Source organism: Haematobia irritans, chromosome 5 (assembly GCF_050003625.1).
Source record: "Haematobia irritans isolate KBUSLIRL chromosome 5, ASM5000362v1, whole genome shotgun sequence".
NCBI lineage: Eukaryota > Metazoa > Arthropoda > Insecta > Diptera > Muscidae > Haematobia > Haematobia irritans.
The window spans coordinates 98,044,406-98,060,778 of record NC_134401.1 but is presented as its reverse complement, the minus strand read 5'-3'; the positions used below and the strand labels follow the sequence as shown (position 1 = coordinate 98,060,778).

General features: G+C 33.6%; 1 protein-coding gene and 1 long non-coding RNA gene across 3 annotated transcripts in view; both read left to right on the top strand.

Moving 5' to 3' along the window:
• fdl (beta acetylhexosaminidase fused lobes) overlaps positions 1-16,373 on the top strand; it is a 245,327-nt gene that overhangs the window by 162,991 nt on the left and 65,963 nt on the right. The window lies entirely within an intron of this gene.
• On the top strand, positions 3,078-4,492 carry LOC142242007 (uncharacterized). Its single transcript, XR_012723915.1, has 3 exons — positions 3,078-3,197; positions 3,259-3,361; positions 4,304-4,492. It is a non-coding gene; the product is annotated as an uncharacterized LOC142242007 (long non-coding RNA).

Below are 16,373 nucleotides of genomic sequence, written 5' to 3'. Positions count from 1 at the left end.
TCAAATCTGGGGATCGGTTTATATGGGGGCTATATATAATTATGGACTGATATGAACCAATTCCTGCATGGTTGTTGGACACCATACACTATCATCACGTACCAAATTTCAAGCGAATCAGATAAATTTTGTTCTTGCAAGGGGCTCCGGAGGTCAAATCTGGGGATCGGTTTATATGGGGGCTATATATAATTATGGACCGATTTCAACCAATTTTTGCATGGGTATTTGAGGTCATATATTAACACGACGTACCAAATTTCAACTGAATCAGATGACTTTTGGTCTTCCAAGAGGCTCCGGAGGTCAAATCTGGTGATCGGTTTATATGGGGCCTATATATAATTATGAACCTATGGGGACCATTTTTTGCATGGTCCTTAGAGACCATATATTAACACCATGTACCAAATTTCAGCCGGATCGGATGAAATTTGCTTCTCTTAGAGGCTCCGCAAGCCAAATCGGGGGATCGGTTTATATGGGGGGCTATATATAATTATAGACCGATGTGGACCAATTTTTGCATGTTCATTAGAGACCATATACTAACACCATGTACCAAATTTCAGCCGGAGCGGATGAAATTTGCTTCTCTTAGAGGTTCCGCAAGCCAAATCGGGGGATCGGTTTATATGGGGGCTATATATAATTATGGACCGATGTGAACCAATTTTTGCATGGTTGTTAAAGATCATATGCTGACACCATGTACCAAATTTCAGCTCGATCGGATGAAATTTGCTTCTCTTAGAGTCCCCGCAAACCAAATTTGGGGGTCCGTTTATATGGGGGCTATACGTAAAAGTGGACCGATATGGCCCATTTGCAATACCATCCGACCTACATCAATAACAACTACTTGTGCCAAGTTTCAAGTCGATAGCTTGTTTCGTTCGGAAGTTAGCGTGATTTTTAACAGACGGACGGACATGCTCAGATCGCCTCAGAATTTCACCACGACCCCCAATATATATATGCTTTATGGGGTCTTAGAGTAATATTTCGATGTGTTACAAACGGAATGACAAAGTTAATATACCCCCATCTTATGGTGGAGGGTATAAAAACACACTATACTTCAACGTTGATGGTAATAATTTTATTGACATTTCAAAAAAAATATATTCAAAGGAATTCGGCTGTGAGTACCAAACGAAAGTGCTGACTACTAAATGACAGTTACAAAGGTTTTATAAGGTTGGTTGTGCCTATCGAATTGGATCAAAATTTGTCAAAAGAGAGGCATTCAGTTTAGACAACTAATTGTCTTGTATTACAAACAACAAATGGTAGAAGGAACGAAATAACGATTGTAAATAAAGTAAAATGAATGACACAACTGTGATTTCATTGTAAATGTAGAATTTTGGTTACAATAATCCATTTTCAACCTATGTGCACACAGAGAAGAGATTGGTTGGAAATCGGTTGAAGTAATGAAAATTCTACATTTATAATTAAATATCAATTGTCCCAATACATATACTATATTTACAATCATACGTGGGTCTTTACTACAATGTTTCATCTATTTCAATGAATTTACGTTTGTGATAGAAGACATACAGTTGTAGGAACTAAATGTCTCATTTTTTTAAATTTTTGTCTGAATTCGGATGACACGACCTGCCGTAATTTATTGTCGTAACTGTCACTTAGTTATCACCACTCACGGATGGTCTTCACAACCGAATGTTATTTGAATTATTTTACAAATGTCATTTCTATTAAAATATTAATTTCATGTCGAAAGAAGACGTATTTTATTGATTTCAAAGTAAAACGGCAGAATTTTTAGATGCGGCAATTTTTTAATCTCCTAAGCATCTACCAAATTATCTGAAAAACTCGGGAGGAAATAGATTGGATCAGAATCAATGGTCAGGGAGTCAAATATGCAGGGAAATCAAAATAAGATGGAAAACGTACCTCTGTAATTCTGCAATCAAAAACTGTAAAGATTGGATACACCAGGTATGTAGGTCCAGATTACCTTATATGTTCCAAAACGGATTGGGATATATCCCAATTTCTACTTCAATATGATTTGATCAATTAACCACAACCTTTTTCTTTTAATTTAGTAAAATACTGACCAGAGAGGTTGATAACTGAAAATACATGGTTGACAAAAGTAATATGAACTTTCTCGATAGCTGGTGAAGTCGGCAGAATTTCAGATTTTACTTCTGAACCATTTAAACAGACATTTTATCAACATGCCATGTCCACCAATGGGGTGGTCTGTAAATATTTGTAATGTGCCATATCATCGTCCATACGTCCATATCATTTAAATAGGTGCACATGTTCTTGATTTTTGCCGCATAGGATGATTTCCAATTCATGAAGAAGGGTAGACGGGCTGATTTATAATGAACATAATCGTGCCATTTTCATGATTTGTTATCAAATATATTGTTTTTACATTTATACTATACATATATTTAAATAAAATATAACATAGTATTGAGAAGAAATTGGTTTTTAATTTGGTAATGATCACTATTAAGGTCGGGCAGCACAACCGAATGATGAAGGTCGTCGGGAGACCCAACCAACACCATATGAGATATTAGTTGTGTCGACCGAATCAGTCGGGTGGCACAACTGCCAACTGTTAGTTGCTACAACTGCCAAAAGTAGGTTGGCAATAAATTCGATTGTCACAACCAATCTGTATTCTCTGTGTGTTTTCTGTGTGCACACAGAGAAGAGATTGGTTGGAAATCGGTTGAAGTAATGAATATTCTACATTTATAATTAAATATCAATTGCCCCAATCTATGTACTATATTTGCAATCATACGTGGGTCTCTACTACAATGTTTCGATTATTTCAATGGATTTACGTTTGTGATAGAAGACAGACAGTTGTAGGAGCTAAATGTCTCTACTTTAAAAAATTTTGCCGGTATTCGGATGATACAACCTGCCGCAATTAATTGTCATAACTGTCACTTTGTTATCACAACTTACGGATGGCTTTCACAACCGAATGCCATTTGAATTATTGTACAAATGTCATTTCTATTAAAATATTAATTTCATATCTAAGGAAGACGTACTTTTTTAATTTTTAATCTTCTGGAGAACTCGGAATGTAATAGATCGGATGAGAAATACACTTCCTCAATGATCAAGGAGTGCTCCGAGACACCACTTTAATGTACCAATCTTCACAGTTCCAACAGGTATTTAACCCTAGCATCCAGTCTGTCATTTGATCAATTAATCAAAACTTTTGTCTTTTAGATTAGTAAATTACTGGCCACTGGCCAGAGAGGTTGACAACTTAATTCCGTGCTAAAGCAAATAACATATAAACTCTCTCGATAGCTGGCGACGTCGGCAACAAGTAAATATTTGTAATCTGCTATACTCTCAATATGTTAGTAACGATCAGTACAAATCAGCTAAACAGGTGCAGATGTTCATGCAATATGTTACGAGATGAGTCTTCAAGTAAATTTCTTGTGTGTCCTCCATTGTGATGGGTATTATACCCTCCACCATAGGATGGGGTGGAGGGTATCGAGATATTGATCTGAGTATATATATTCTTAAAGTATATATATTCTTAGTCATGCTGAAATTCTGAGTCGATATAGCCATATCCGTCCGTCTATTGAAATCACGTTAACTTCCGAACGAAACAAGCTATCGACTTCAAACTTGACACAAGTAGTTGTTATTGATGTAGGTCGGATGGTATTGCAAATACATATTGCCCCCATATAAAACGACCCCCAGATTTGGCTTGCGGATCCTCTTAGAGAAGCAACATTCATCCGATTCGGTTGAAATTTGGTACGTGGTGTTAGGTCCATATCGGTCCGTAATTATATTTAGTCACCATATAAACCGATCCCCAGATTTGACCTCGGGAGTCTCTTGGAGGAGCAAAATTCATCCGATCCGATTGAACATTGGTACGTGGTGTTAGTATATGGTATTCAACAAACATGAAAAATTGGTCCATATCGGTCTATAATTATATATAGCCTCCATAGAAACCGATCCACAGATTTGACCTCCGGAGCCCCATAACATAATTCATTCGACTCGGTTGAAATTTGGTACATTGTGCCAGTAAATAGCCGCTATCAACCATACAAAGCCTGATCCATATCGGTCTATAGTTATATAGCCCCTATATAAAACAAACCCCATATTTCAATTCTAGCTCTCTAATTACCGCGCAAAAGTTCATATCGGTTCGATCTTTCTGCGTATTTAGTTGTTTTCGATACGAATATATATTAATTAATTTATTAATCAATTTTTATTTTGTTTGTAGTAAAAATTTTTTGCCACATAGGATGATGCGCAAATTCATGGCGAAGGATATACGAGCTGATTTACAACCAACTTAATCGCTAAAAATTATAAATTGTAATTTTCATAATTTGATATGAAATACAATGAGTTAAGATTTATTTTCATTTCATATTTTTAAATAAAATAAAATATAATATTTAATTGGGAAGGAATTGGTTTTTAATTTGGCCATGAGTATTATTAAGGTTGGGCAACACAACCGAACGATGAAGGTAGCTACAACCAATGTCGTCGGCAGACCCAACCAATACCACATTAGGCATTAGTTGTGTCGACCGAATCAGTCGGGTGACACAACTGCCATCTGATAGTTGCTACAACTGCAAAAAGGAGGTTGGCAATAAATTCGGTTGTCACAACCAATCTGTATTGTCTGTGTGTGATACCGTCCCTCGTTTGAATAACGACATCGTCTATCTGCATGTCGATAAGGGTTGGTACGTGTCGCCGCGTGTTAAGCAACAGCTCTGTCTTATGTGCTGCAAGTTCTAGTTCATGTGTCCCCACACTGAAAAAAATATTGTCGTGAGGTCAAAGATTTCATGTCTTTAAAATACGAATGCCAATTTTGCTTAGCATAGAAGACGCATTTCTCTAATATAAATTTTTTTTCTTTGTCCAAAAGTCGAAAAACCTTTCAATGAAATATTTTTGTCCTTATAATTAAGTTATTTCACTTAAAAATGGGTATCATAACATGAAAGAAAAGATGTTTGGGCTAAGGTCAACTTGACTTTAATAATTCAGAAAAATTCTTTAAATTTAATGAAATTGTCTTTAAATTTGTTGTCTTTTTGCATCTTGACTACAAAGCAAAAAATCGTTCAAATGTAGGACATGTTTTTCAAAACTTTATTTTAAAGAAGTTTTTCACTTGGAACATAGCATAATTTTAACTGGAAGTCGAGTCTTAATTTGGAAAATAAAGTTGTCGTTAACTCGGTTTTAAAGGACTTTGATAGCATATGACGAAAAAAAGCTGAAAAAGCGGAAACTTAAAATTTGCTGCCTAGAAGCAAGTACTCAAAACCCAAATTTAAAAGAGAATTGTGTCTTAAATGTATCCTCAATTGTATTCTCCGCTTCTTTGGCTCGGAATCAATACCAAATTTTTTAAAGTAAAGACAAAATCTTTGGAACCGGGCATGCTTTTTTTTCAGTGCACTGAAAAAAGTATTGTCGTGAGGCCAAAGATTTCATGTCTTTAATATACGAATGCAAATTTCGCTTAGCATAGAAGACGAATTTCTCTAATATAAAGCTTTTTTCCTTGTCCAAAAGCCGATACTTTTTTCAATGAAATCGTATTGTCCATATAATTAAGTGTAATGGGTATCATAATATGAAAGGAAAATTGTTGGGCTAAGGTCAACTTGACTTTAATAATTCAGAAAAATTCTTTAAAATTCATGGAATTGTCTTTTAATTTGTTGTCTTTTTTCGTTAAAAAATAGGACATGTTTTTCAACACTTTATTTTAAAGGCGTTTTTTACTTGAAACATAGTATAATTTAACTCGTTTTTAAAGGACTTTGATAGCATATGAAGAAAAAAAAAAGCTGAAAAAGCGAAAAATTAAAATTTGATTCCTAGAAGCAAGTACACAAAACCCAAATTTAAAAGGGAATTGTGTCTTAAAATTATCCTTACTTGTATTCTCCGCTTCTTTGGCTCGGAATCAATACCAACATTTTTAAAGTAAAGACAAAATCTTTGGAACCGGGCCTGCTTTTCTTCTGTGCATTTAAACTCAACAAAAAATGTAAAGTTGTCGCAAAACCTTCTATTGGTGAATAAGTCAACTAGCATAGTTTCAAATTTTTGATTTTATTTTCATTGCTTATGACTTTTTTTTATTGATTTATTCATTTTTGTGATTGAACTGAAAGCACTCAATCTGAATTGGAAAAAATTGTGGGTGAAAGGTTCAAAATTTTTGGCAAAAATATGACAATTATTAATAAATTTTTCTGATGTAAATCGATATTTTTGATTATTTGCGGCTAAATTTGAGTCGAGATGAGTCGACATATTCGGCGGCGGCATCGACTGGAAAAGAATGTTCGTTAATAGGCATCTGTATCCAGTTTTAAGTTTCATGAACCTAGATTTAAAGCTTCGTCAGTGAAGGTCGAAATCAAGTACATTAAAACAAACATAACATATTCGAACATTTGGCAACCCTATTCGTATGTAACAATATAGTGACTGGCGTGCGTACCGGCAATGACGAGTGAAGAGAATATAGCGTTTTGTGAGTATGTATAGATGCGGGTAAAACGTGCATGTGAAACTAAAAAAAATGTAAACACAATAATGAGACGAAGCAAAATATTAACATACACTCTCACGTGCATACCTACATCCGAGGATAAACAGCAACAACAACAACAATAACAGCAAAGGGCCCAAGTACATTCGTGTTTATGGAGGGATTTACATGTTAAGGAACAAAAACAAAAACATTCAGCTACCAACTACCAACGACCGACATACAGCCCACAAATGTTTCAACATTATTTTTGCTCTGGTTTCAGCACTTTTCACATTTTTTATCCATTTCAGTCGAAGTCTCTCCCGTCCGCGGTCTCAGTGCCCCTTGGTTATTGCAATTTTGTTTTTATTGTAATGAATTGTCGTTGGTGAATGGTCGTTGTTGGGTCCTCAACGAAAGCTTTTTCTGTTCTTTGCCAACTTTAGCCGGGCTTAGTTCTTAGAATAGCCGAGCAAACAAGAAAAAAAAACAACGAAATCGTAGTAAAACTCGGGCTAAGAGAGCTTGTGAGCTTATGAGCTAAAACGTTCGGGGTTTTTTGTTTTGGTGAAAGTGTGTATTGTGTGTTATTGTTGCTTTTGTTTTGTTGGTTAACATGGATCCCAATCATACCTTGTGTTGTTTTTGCCAAACGTTTGTTGATTTCTTGTAACGTCCATATACAGTGAATTCCGTAAAGAAAACTATTGTTCTTCACATATGCCACACAGAGACAATATTAGGACCATTTAGGCAACATTTGCCGTCAGTCGTACCCGTACATACATCAGATGCCAATTATAGACTCAACAAACATACAATGCTTGCTTGCACTTCGTAGTGTGTCAGTGATAGATGGAAAACTATGGTGAAAGTTGAAACAGAAAAGCTAATGGATAAAGTAATAACATGAGTTCCATTATACTCCCTGTATTCGTGTTTGATTAAAATATCTGAAATTTGAAATTTCTCTACGATTTCTATGGAAGAAAGCAGTTGTAGAAATTTTTATATTAATTTAATATCCAATTTTTTCATTTAAACAACGAAAACTTATTTAATTTTATTTTAGTAATTTAATGAAATTTAATTTAATGGATTTCAGTCTAATTTAATATAATTACATCTACACATTAATTATATTAAATTTAATTTAGTCTATTTTAATGTATTTTTTTGCGATTATTAGAATAATTTGATTATTTTAATCATTTGGCTTTGAAAGTTATGTTTTTTATTTATTTATTTATTTCATATTTATACTTATAAGTAAATTATAATCATAAATGAGGATAAAGCTATGACGACGAAGGTCTTAAGCTCAAAATTATGTTTTTCAATTAAATTTTATTTCAATACCCACCGACAATTTTTTTTAACCAGTAACGTAACTTTAGTTCATGAAAATTAGTTTAAAAAAATCTGCTTAAATCGCGAAATGAATCACACACAATATTTTTTTCAGTGAATGTATTTTTATACCCTCCACCATAGGATGGGGGGTATATTAACTTTGTCATTCCGTTTGTAACACATCGAAATATTGCTCTAAGACCCCATAAAGTATATATATTCTGGGTCGTGGTGAAATTCTGAGTCGATCTGAGCATGTCCGTCCGTCCGTCCGTCTGTTGAAATCACGCTAACTTCCGAACGAAACAAGCTATCGACTTGAAATTTGGCACAAGTAGTTGCTATTGATGTAGGTCGGATGGTATTGCAAATGGGCCATATCGGTCCACTTTTAGGTATAGCCCCCATATAAACGGACCCCAAAAATTGGCTTGCGAGGCCTCTAAGAGAAGCTAATTTCATCCGATCCGGCTGAAATTTGGTACATGGTGTTAGTATATGGTCTCTAACAACCATGCAAAAATTGGTCCACATCGGTCCTTAATTATATATAGCCCCCATATAAACCGATCCCCCTATTTGGCTTGCGAGGCCTCTATGAGAAGCAAATTTCATCCGATCCGGCTGAAATTTGGTACATGGTGTCAGTAGATGGTCTCTAACAACCATGCAAAAATTGGTCCACATCGGTCCATAATTATATATAGCCCCCACATAAACCGATCCCCCGATTTGGCTTGCGAGGCCTCTAAGAGAAGCAAATTTCATCCAATCCGGCTGAAATTTGGTACATGGTGTTAGTATATGGTCTCTACCAACTATGCAAAAATTGGTCCACATCGGTCCATAATTATATATAGCCCCCATATAAACCGATCCCCCGATTTGGCTTGCGAGGCCTCTAAGAGAAGCAAATTTCATCCGATCCGGCTGAAGTTTGGTACATGGTGTTAGTATATGGTCTCTAACAACCATGCAAAAATTGGTCCACATCGGTCCATAATTATATAAAGCCCCCATATAAATCGATTCCCAGATTTGACCTCCGGAACCTCTTGAAGGAGCAAAATTCATCCAATTCAGTTGAAATTTAGTACGTCGTGTTAGTAAATGGTCTCTAACCACCATGCAAAAATTGGTCCACATCGGTCCATAATTATATATAGTCCCCATATAAAATGTTCCCCAGATTTGACCTCCGGAACCTCTTGGAGGAGCAAAATTCATCCGATCCGGTTGAAATTTGAAACTTGGTGTTAGTATATGGCCGCTAACAACCATGCCAAAATTGGTCCATATCGGTCTATAGTTATATATAGCCGATCCCCAATCACACAAAAATTGGTCCATATCGGTTCATATTCATGGTTGCCACTCGAGCCAAAAATAATCTACCATCTGTCTGCGAACAAAATTTTATTTGTATAGAAAATTCTGTCAAAATTTTATTTCTATAGAAAATTTTGCCAAAATTTCATTTCTATACAAAATTTTGTCAAAATTTTATTTCTATAGAAAATTTTGTCAAAATTTTATTTCTATACAAAATTTTGTCAAAATTTTATTTTTATAGAAAATTTTGTCAAAATTTTATTTCTATAGAAAATTTTGTCAAAATTTTATTTCTATAGAAAATTTTGTCAAAACTTTAATTCTATAGAACATTTTGTCAAATTTTTAATTCTATAGAAAATTTTGTCAAAATTTTATTTCTATAGAAAATTTTGCCAAAATTTTAATTCTATAGAAAATTTTGTCAACATTTTATTTCTACCGAATATTTTGTCCATATTTTATTTCTATAGAAAATTTATTCACCAGTGGTGGTGAAAAAAATGGTTAAATTTGGGAAGAATAATTTCATAAGGAATTAGAATAAAAGAACCAAATTAAATCATCTCACCCGACCAGATTTCGCTAAAGACTATGGAAATGTGTAGTGGCCAACACTGAAACATATGTATAGTCAGGCTTGGATACACACAAAAAATTTTTTTTTGATTTCAATCACGAAAATTGCGGATTCAATCATTTTTTTAATTGAAATGTCTTCAAGCACGAAAATGATAGTATCAATCACCCATTTTGATTGAAAACCAACACGATTTTTAATTAAAAATTTAATTGACTTTTGTCACGGAATCAATTAATTGTGTGATTGAATCAATTAAAAACGTGATTGATTTTTAACATAAAAATCAATCACAGTTTTAATTGAATCAATTAAAATTTTAATTAATTTCGCGACAAAAATCAATCAACTATTTGATTCACTCAATTAAATAATTAATTGAAATTGGCTATAAATTTGATCAAAAAATTTATATATTGCGACCCCAAAATCGTAGTTAGTTTTTTTTTATTTTGAAAAAAAAAAATATGTGTTTCTTATAAAACGTATTTAATATTTTATTATTTTTTGAATTATGCAATAGACAAATAAATTTGGTTCTTGTCATTTGTGTTTTGTTCTAACGTAACTTACAAATACAATTACTATCAATAACAACTATAGGGTGAAAAAATAAATTATATAAATCATTATCTTCCTTATAATAATAACCATGTTAGCATGTTCCGTCTAATATGTAGATGCGCCTAGATCTCCAATAAATCAGCAGACTGTAAGCTAAATTAGTTTTTCTGAAAGTAAACACCATAATTCGAATTTAATTTTGTTCAATCAAAAGTTAATTTTGTTAAACATTACCTGCATAGAATATCAAGTTCAATTCTTAGTTCCAGGTTGCAGATTTATAATCTTCCTTTGCAGTTGTAGTCTTTTAGCATAAAAAGGTGTATTAAGGAGCTCGGTAATTTAATTTTAGCAACAATTCCTTTCCAAAATTTCCACACATTAAAATCGTCTATTAAAATTTGAACCAATCAAAGACAAAAATAATGGGAAAGCAGTGTAATATTTGGTATTATATTGATGATACTTTGCAAATTCTGGAAATAGAAAAAAATATAAATGGGAAATACAAATTTTTTTATTTTCGGATATTTTTCATATTTTTAAATCCAAAGGAAAGAACTTTTTACCATTACATAATTCAGCTCATTAGTTTATATACCAGATATACTGCTCTCTACTTGGGTTCAAACTGAAAAAGGCAGGTAAAACAAAAATGCAATTTAATGCCAACGCCACTTCGCAACTTCAAAGTGAATCTTCCAACAAACCCATACCGCTCTTGGTTTTAAGAAAACTAGGAGTGACAAAACTTATAATTTTAAAAGATCAATACGGTACCCACTTTTTTATTGCTAACATATTCTTATATATTTGATAAAATGATGGAGTTGATGGGATTGACTGGTCAATTTCACGAAATAAAATTGGTCACTAAAAGAAATGAATAAAAAATATATTATTTTAGTCCGTTTAATGTAAACAGGCTTCAATCGAAAACTGTATTCACATTTCACAATTTATTACCTTCAATAAACGTAGATTGTTTTCCATTTTTACAATACCACAAAACACAAACACAGGTAATTTCAAATGCGTTCTCTTATATATTTTTTCAAACCTTTACCACGTGGCCGTTTGTTGTTGCACACTTTATTTATTTCAACCCTTTGCTATGATTTGTTGTTGCGTTCAAAATATTTATGCACACATTTTGAATGCAGCAGACAGAATGTCGCCAATCATGTTTTTCAATTTACGCGAAAAACAAAAACCCAACCGTTCGTTACGAGTTACTTCCACAGACTGATCTCTCCATCATACATTGTTGAATAAATACCCGTTCTCTTGTTCTCTTTTCGCTCTTTCCATTGCTCAAAATTATTCAGTTTCAATCACAAAGGTGATTGGATCAATCACATGTGTAATTGGAAACGGAAAAAATTTCAATCACGTTTGTAATTGAAAATTATTTCCGAATTGATTAACAAATTGATTGAATCAATTAATATTTTAGTTGGAAACGTAACAAATATCAATCATTTTTTTAATTGGGTTTTATTTGGATTTGATTAAATAATTAATTGAATCTATTAACATATTAATTGAATCCGTTTCCAAATTCAATTAAGTGTTTAACTGAAAAATTTTGGTGATAACTTTTTGTGTGTATATGGCATTTTCTTTTCAGTAACTTAATAATATAAATTCCGTTAATCAATAAGTTCGAATAAATATTGTGATAATATGTAGATTAAATGATTTGGACAGTGGAACAGCCTGCATTGATATCAGGCTAACATGAAAATAGAAAATTGCTTCTATCACGAAAATTGTAGTATCAATCACAAAATTAATTAAAAAATTAATTTGATTAAAAAATTAGTTAACTTCTTCGGCACTTTACATAAGTGTTTTAATTGGTTCAATTACAAATATAATTGATTTTTGTCGCAAAACTCGATTAATTTTTTAATTGAGATACTCAATTATTTATTGTGTTATTATTTAAATATTTATAATTATTTTACCGTTAGATAGAATAATACGTTTATAAGATTTCATACGATTATGTTTTTTTTATTTGAGTCGAAATTTTAATGATAAATTTCCCAACAAAATTTTCAACTATGCACTGATAAAAAAGGCGTACTCAATTCCGAAGATTTTTTTTCTTTACACTAAAGGTTTTGGTACTGATTTCGAACCAAAAGAGGGGAGTGCAATATACATAAAATATAAATAACTAAAATTCAGAGAATGGTATGAATGAGAAAAGCAACTCAGTGATAATGAATTGTATGATGAACTACTCCAGGCCCACCATAAAACTATTGAAACACTCACATTTTAAATTATAGTTAAAGTGTAATGGGAAATTGTTTATGAGCTCCTATTTATTCTTGACATCAAGAAGTAGAAAAGGTTGACATTGTCCCATCAATTACCTGCCAACATGAACATCCTTCGAGATGTCTCACATCTTAAAGGATATATGGAAAACACATCATGGTAAGTGTATTCATTGTACATATAGTGAAACCTTTCAACTATATTAACCCTTTGCTATATTAACACATTAAAATTAATCTCTCATAACTGGAAACCTCCCAAATGTAGACAAAATTTAGGTGGACGTGGGTGTCCACTTCTGAGAGATTTCACCGCATATTGGACAGTAAATAGGAGGCATACATGAAACGCCCGTTATTGTTTTTTGTTAAAATATTTCGCCCATTTTTTTTTCCAATTGGGCTGGTATTTTGATTCAAAAACACCAGTAAAGATATCGCAAAGAAATCTTGTGCACATATTGCATATTAAAAAACATATATAAATGGTTCGATTTAAAATATTACGCAGAATAATTATTCATCCACTTTTTTAACTTCATTTTCAATTTATGAAGCTACATATATTTTCTGGGATTTTATTTCTTAATGTTTTTATTACTGTCTTCGCAACCTTCTTGGAGCATTTTATCAACTTCTTCTTAACAGGTTGGCTGATAAGTCCCCGGTCTGACATATAGATGGCGTCGGTAGTATTAAATGCATAGTATTTTTATATAGTACCAACCTTCAAATGATTAGTGTCAAAGTCAATTAGTTTGTGAGATAGAGCGTCTTTTGTGAAGCAACTTTTGTTATTGTGAAAAAAAATGAAAAAAAAAAGAATTTCGTGTTTTGATAAAATACTGTTTTCTGAAGGGAAAAGATAAGGTGGCAAAAACCTGGCTTGATAATGAGTTTCCGGACTCTGCCCCAGGGAAATCAACAATAATTGATTGGTTTGCAAAATTCAAGCGTGGTGAAATGAGCTCGGAGGACGGTGAACGCAGTGGACGCCCGAAAGATGATTTTGACAAAATGATTTTGAATGACCGTAAAATGAAGTTGATCGAGATAGTAGAGGCCTTAGAGATATCAAAGGAACGTGTTGGTCATATCATTCATCAATATTTGGATATGCGGAAGCTCTGTGCAAAATGGGTGCCGCGCGAGCTCACATTTTACCAAAAACAACAACGTGTTGATGATTCTGAGCGGTGTTTGCAGCTGTTAACTCGTAATACACCCGAGTTTTTCCGTCGATACGTGACAATGAATGAAACATGGCTCCATCATTACACTCCTGAGTTCAATCGACAGTCGGCTGAGTGTACAGCGGCCGGTGAACCGTCTCCGAAGCGTGGAAAGACTCAAAAGTCCGCTGGCAAAGTAATGGCCTCTGTTTTTTGGGATGCGCATGGAATAATTTTTATCGATTATCTTGAGAAGGGAAAAACCATCAACAGTGACTATTATATGGCGTTATTGGAGCGTCTGAAGGTCGAAATCTCGGCAAAACGGCCCCATATGAAGAAGAAACAAGTATATACAGCACTAAGTTCGGCCGGGCCGAATCTTAAATACCCACCACCATGAACCAAATATTAGGGTTTCCTTTGAAATTTCAGGAGGGCTTGAGGACACTTCCCGAAGATAAATTTAAAGATTTCACCTATGAGGACTATATCAGATTCTGGATTTATAAGAACCATTTTTGTTTGAGTTTTAGAGGAATCATTAACATCTCTTGTAAGTGTGCAAGAAAATTAAGAAAGTAAAATCTGGAAATTTTACATTGAGTTTCAAACAATTTTCATGATCAGTGCGCCTTCTATACCCTCAAGAAGTGAAGTCGGTCTATATGGAGGCATTACCAAATGAACCGATAACAACTTAATCCGATACACGTTTTTGTGAGCCTAAAATACCAGATATACCAGAATATTTCAGGCAAATCAGATAAAAACTACGGTTTCTAGAAACCCAAGGAGTTAAATCGGGAGATCGGTCTTATGGGGGCTATACTAAAATATGGACCGATACTCACCGTTTTCGGCACACCTCTTTATGACCCGAAAATACCTCTAGATTTCCAATTTCAGGCAAATAGGATAAAAACTTCGGATTCTAGAAGCCCAAGAAGTAAAATGGGGAAATCGGTCTATATGGGGGCTATACCAAAATATGGACCGATACTCACCATTTTCGGCACATCTCTTTATGGTCCTAAAATACCTCTAGATTTCCAATTTCAGACAAATTGGATAAAAACTACTGTTTCTATAAGACCAAGACCCCCAATCGGGAGGTCGTTTTATATGGGGACCATACCAAAACATGGACCGATACTCACAATTTTAGGCACACGTATTTTTGGTCCTACAATACCTCTAGATTTCCAAATTCAGGTAAATTGAATAAAAACTGCGGTTTCTATAAGCCCAAGAAGTAAAATCGGGAGATCGGCCTATATGGGGGCTATACCAAAATATGGACCGATACTCACAATTTTTGGCAGACGTATTTGTGGTCCTACAATACCTCTAGATTTCCAATTTCAGGTAAATTGAATAAAAACTGCGGTTTCTATAAGCCCAAGAAGTAAAATCGGGAGATCGGTCCATATGGGGGCTATACCAAAACATGGACTGATACTCACCGTTTTCGGCACACCTCTTTATGGCCCGAAAATACCTCTAGATTTCCAATTTCAGGCAAATAGGATAAAAACTTCGGATTCTAGAAGTCCAAGAAGTAAAATGGGGAAATCGGTCTATATGGGGGTCTATACCAAAATATGGACCGATACTCACCATTTTCGGCACATCTCTTTATGGTCCTAAAATACCTCTAGATTTCCAATTTCAGTCAAATTGGATAAAAACTACGACCCCAAGACCCCAAATCGGGAGTTCGGTTTATATGGGGACTATATCAAAACCTGGACCGATATAGCCCATCTTCGAACTTGACCTGCCTGCAGACAAAATACGTGTTTGTGCAAAATTTCAGCACGATTGCTTCATTATTGAAGACTGTAGCGTGATTACAACAGACAGACAGACGGACATCGTTATATCGTCTTAGAATTTCTCCCTGATCAAGAATATATATACTTTATATAGTCGGAAATCGATATTTCGATGTGTTACAAACGGAATGACAAACTTATTATACCCCCGTCACCATTCTATGGTGCACACAAAAAAAAAATTTTCTGATTCAATCACCAAATTAATTGATCCAATTAATTTTTTAATTGAAATGTCTTCAATCAAGAAAATGATAGTATCAATCACAGTTTTAATTGGGCATAGAAAAAATTCTTGATTAAAAAATTAATTGATTTTTTTAGCAAATTTCAATTAATTTTTTAATTGATTCAATTAAAAATTTAATTGATGTTGATTGCAAAACTCAATTAATTTATCAATTAAAAAAGGTAACTATTTTTAATTACTTTCTGAATTGGCTTAGAGTTTTTATTTGGATTAACAAATGATTGTTTGAAATACATTTTTAATTAAAAATTTAAAAAAAAATCAGCACTTTTTTTTAACCCTTTCATCGGTAGTCCGCTTTGAAGGACATTCGAAAAAGACACCAAATTCTATTTTTCCACTTAGTTTTGATTTATTTCTCGATGTTATTTTAAAGTAATCTAAATAACCTATAA